Raw genomic sequence first — 5,052 nt, 5'->3', positions numbered from 1 at the left:
ATATATATATATATTATTTATTTATTTCTTCCTTTTATTTTTTTCACCTTTTTCTTTTTGTTCCGTCTCAGTAAATATCTTATATATTTCAGATTTATCTATACTACTAAAGCTCAATTGGTTTTTTTTAGTCCTTTGTTTTTGTTGCTTCTCACTAGTGCTGAAACTTTGGACGGGCCGCCCGCAATCACCGAAAAGTCTGAATTTTTACTCGATGATCGAGCCCGAACTGCCCGAATTTTCAGGTTGTCTGACCCGATCTGAATTTTCTCCTTGGACAGGCATTGGGTAGCCTTTGACTGCCCGTTACCCGACCGAAATGTCTGAATTTTTAAATATTTTTTATATTATATATTTATATATTATTATAGATATATATATTACATATATTACAATTTAAAATTTGAAATGAACACACGAACTATATAAAAAAAATTATTTCCTTATTGATTTTTAAATTTGTAATTCATGATTGCCTCGTTAAAAACCTTACAAAAAAACCTAATTGGGATAAAAATTTGGTAAGGAAAAAAGAGTGCAATTATTGTGGGATGAATTACAAATTTGACGGACTTACAAAGTCTATATAAGATTACAATAACACTATACAAAGTAAATAAATATTTACAAATTACAATAATAAAATTTAATTTAAAGCAGAAGGATCGTCTTGAAAGTTAAAAGTTAATCTATTAAATTCGTCGATCCATTCTTGGCTTACCGGTGAGATTGTATCGTGTAAGCGTTGGTCGGAACGATCTCAATCCTTGATGCACGCCAAAGCTTCAACAATATCCTGTTGCAATGCGTTTCTCTGTTCTTCAAGTATTCGGCCGGTTGTACTGAATGCTTGTTCGGCTGCAACAGTGGAGACTGGGATCGAAAAAATATCCATTGCCAGTCGTGTTAGGATCGGCCAAGTTAATGCTCGTGCCCTCTACCACTGAACCAAATCAAACATTTTACTATTATCTACAACTAAGTCGTCACTCAGGCACGCCATTAACTCATTGAAGCCGCCACTGTTGCCGCCACCTCTTGATGAAGACCCACTCCCAGATTCTTCTTGACCTTGAGTCGTCGTCGTCGTCTTCTTCTTCTTCTTAGACAACCCGAAAACATTCAAGAATGAATGCGGATTGTCACTACGTTGTTGTGGTTCTTCTACACGATGTGTGTTTCTAAACCTACTTTCATAAGAGCGATAGAGAGAAAATATTTTTTCCTTTATAATAGGAAATTGGTCAGTAGTGTCGATAGCTAAAAAGTCACCTAAGTTATCTAATCCACTCTCTAAACCATCTAATTTTAATCTAGGGTCAAAAATAACACCGAAACCATACAATATTGGTAATTTAGACAAATATTTTTTAAGTTTCTTTTCCATAGAAGCGATAGGAACTCCTAAAATCTTGTGTGTCCTATATTCGCTAAATAAAATAGACATTCTTAAAAGTTCTCCTAACGCTAATGGTGACATTGGGTAATAAGTTCCACTAAGCGTTAAAGTAACTTCGTGAAATCTACCTAAAAAGTTAAACAAGAGTTCGGCAATTTGTCAATCAGTTTCATCTATAAATCTTGCTCCTAATTTTGCACTAACATAATTTGTTATAACATCTTTATAGGGGATGCATTGTTCAAGCATTATATAAGAGGAGTTTCATCTTATGGACATATCTAAGGCTAATGCTCTAGGATTTTGATTACATGCTTATAGAAATCTAAACCAATCTTGTATTCTTTAATTACTACCTTGAATCCAAGCAATATTATCTCTAATTCTTTTAATATGACCTGACATTGATTTTAAACCGGATTTTACTATTAAATTAATTATATGACATGCACAACGTTGGTGAAATATATCATTATTATCGAATAAACTTAAATCATTTTCAAAAAGTTCTATTGCTTTAGTATTTGCAGTTGCATTATCTAATGTTATGGCCATTATTCTATCTCTTAAACTATATTCGTCAATGACAGATAAAATTATGTATATATTAAATTGGCAGTATATGATCCTATAACACATTTAAAACCTAATATTCTCTTATCCAAATCAAAACCTTTATAATAATGTCCGGTTACAGCTAAGTAATCTTTGTTGGCAACGGCGGACCAAATATATGCCGTTAACGCAACACAGCCACTAGTAAAGTGTAAAAGGTTTATTAATGCTTCCTTTTCTTGTTTATATAATTTTAATGCATCTTTCCTAAGAGTAGTTCTTGAAAAAAATTGTGCATTAGGATTATGTACAATTTTAATATAACACTGTCAATTTCTTTGTTCAGTAAAACTAAGTGGTTAATCTAATGTGGCTACTAAGCGTGCCATTTCTATACGATCGACTTGGGGATCGTATTTCTAAGTGGTTAGACTGCTGGTTTGGCAGTCAAACAATAATTGTGTTTGGCGGAGCTCGGGTTCGCCTCCTTGCTTTTGAAGACACTTTTCAGAGTATCTTCTCAAGTGTGTAGTGCCGTCAATAGTGTTACCTTGTAATTTATCACCACAATATTTACATTAAGCTATGTATTTAATGTTACCATTGTTGTCGACCTCCTCGAATGTGTTAAAGTGGTCCCAAAGTGCTGAGGTGCGCTTGCATTTCTTCTTCGAACTTGCAACACTTGCACTAGCACTTTCACTCGCCTCTCCTCCACGCCCACCACCATTACATCCACAACCTCTAGTACGTCCACCAGGGCTCAGATTTGCAGTTTTCTCAACAACTATTTCTATAGTTTGTGATTCCTGCGTTTGAAAAATATTAGGAAATTGCCCTTCTTCGATGTTGAATTGGGCATCAATGGGAATATCACCACCATAACCAGAAGAAACCATTATGAAAAATAAGAGAGATTGAGGGCGCTTTGAGAGAGATTAAGAGATATTTAAGCGATATTAAGATAGATTTGAGAGAGATTAAGAGAGATTTGAGAGAGATTGAGAGAAATTAAGAGCGAATGAGAGTTTTTACGTTAGGAAAATGGTTGGGGGAGGGGGGGTATTTATAGGAAATTTTTTGGCTTGAAAAAAAAAAATTTCTCCCAAAACTTCGATTCCAACGGCTATGTGAAATTTGGGCTTTTGGTCGAGTTCAGGCAAAAATCAGGCAACGGTCTTAAAAATAGCCATTAGGGTTTGAAAATTCAGGCACAATTCGGGCAGCGGTCGGGTCGGGCAAAAAGAGCCATTAGGGTTCAAAATTCGGGCAGATATTCGGGCTAACGGTCAAAAATATTCGAGCATATTCGGGCAACGGGCAAAATTGGGCTAATGGTCATAAAAATTCAGGCAAAATTCAGACAACTCGGGCAAATTCGGGTTACGCGGGAAAATTCAAAAAAAAAATCTGGTGGGCGGCGAGGTCGACTTCTCCACCGGCAGCGAGCAGCCGGAATGGATTTTTTTCTGGCTGCCCGAGCCCGCGCCTGGCCAAAAAGGTTAGACAGGTGGCGAATGGTGCCTGCCCGCCGTGCCCGAAAATTTTTGGGCATCGGGCATGCCCGCTGCCCGAAAGTTTAGCACTACTTACAATAGCTCATCTTATTATACATACTTACTATTCTTTAAATAGTACCCAGTCTTCTTTGTCCTTTACATTTGTGAAAATACCATTGGTGTCCTTTATTGTTTTATTTACTATTTTACCTTCCATTTTTTATTCTTCCAGTGTATTTCCTTTGGGCGTTTTCATAATTTTGACTGAAATTAGCACTCTCTCTGACTTTTGCTATTCCTTTCTGTGAAACTTTTGGCTTCATTTCTTCTGGGTATTTTTTTGTCCATTTTCTTCTCTTTCTTCCTTTATGTGAAGCTTCTGGGCTTCACTTCTTCTCTGCATTTCTTTTTTCCCTTTCTTCTCTCTCTGCAGCTCTTTTACTTTGTTGCTTCGTTTTCCTTTTGCTCATGCATTCTTCTGCTTCGATTGCCTTTCGTATTATTTTCCTCTAAATCTTCTTTATGTGCTTCAGTTTTTTTCTTCTTTGATATTTTCGCTTTCGGTTTTAGTTCTTCTTTTGACATGTGGGTTAACCCTCTGTGTTTTCTTTCGGATAAGCCTGTAGAGTTTATTTTCGTTGAAAATTTTTCCTCTATTTTCATTTTCTTTGTCCGCATGATTTCTGATCTTTTAAGTTTTGTTTTATTTCTTCTTCTGAGATTTGGGTTAGGTTTTAGTGGATTTTTCCGGATAAGGCTTTAGAGTTTGTTTTTGTTGAAAATTTTTCCTCTCCTTTTGTTTTCTCTGTTTGTATGATTTATGATCTTCTAGGTTTTTAATTTTTATTTTTTTCCTTCTGTTCTTTATTTTGGTTAAGCTTTTAGATTTAGATTTTTCTGCACATTTTTTCTTTCCCTTTCTTTTAAATTTGTTTCGGTTCCTTCTTTGATGTTTCGGCCTTCTGTTATACTTATTCTGCTAACATTTTGGTTCATCCTATGGGGTTTGTTTTTTTTTTTTTTCATGAAGCTTCTACCGTTTTCTTCCCTTGAGATTTTCTTTTTTCTTTTTATTTCTTTTGTGAATCTGTATGTTTTCTTACTTTCTCAGTTTCCTTATTCCTTTGTTTATTTTGTTAATCTCTTTTTTTCGTTCAGTTTCTCGGGTTTTTTTTGTTAATCTTCTGGGTTTGTCTGGAAGTTTTTTAATATTTTCGGTTCTTTTATTTCTTTTTTTTTTATCTTTTATTGTTATGTTGTCATTTTTTTAACATGTGTTAACTTTATCCTGTAATTTTATATAATTGATATGTAATTTTTACCTGCTTGCTGGTTATTAGTTCTGTTACCCCGTTGTTTTCGTGCTGTGTAACACCTGTTTTTTACTAATGATTACATGAGTTTGTTTTGTTTTGCAGGAATCCTTATCGGGCAATGATCATACAGTTTTTTTTTTTACTTACTATAATTTTATCTAACGTTGTTCTCATGTTTTACTATCTGTTGGTTATTGTCTCTGTTTTCTAGTGGCATTCATGCTGCGTAACACATGTTTTTTTTATAATTAGTACATTGCCCATTTGTGTTTGCAGGATTACT

This window comes from Morus notabilis, unplaced genomic scaffold (assembly GCF_000414095.1).
Source record: "Morus notabilis unplaced genomic scaffold, ASM41409v2 Scaffold1130, whole genome shotgun sequence".
Lineage (NCBI taxonomy): Eukaryota > Viridiplantae > Streptophyta > Magnoliopsida > Rosales > Moraceae > Morus > Morus notabilis.
Note: the sequence above shows the minus strand (reverse complement) of the source record.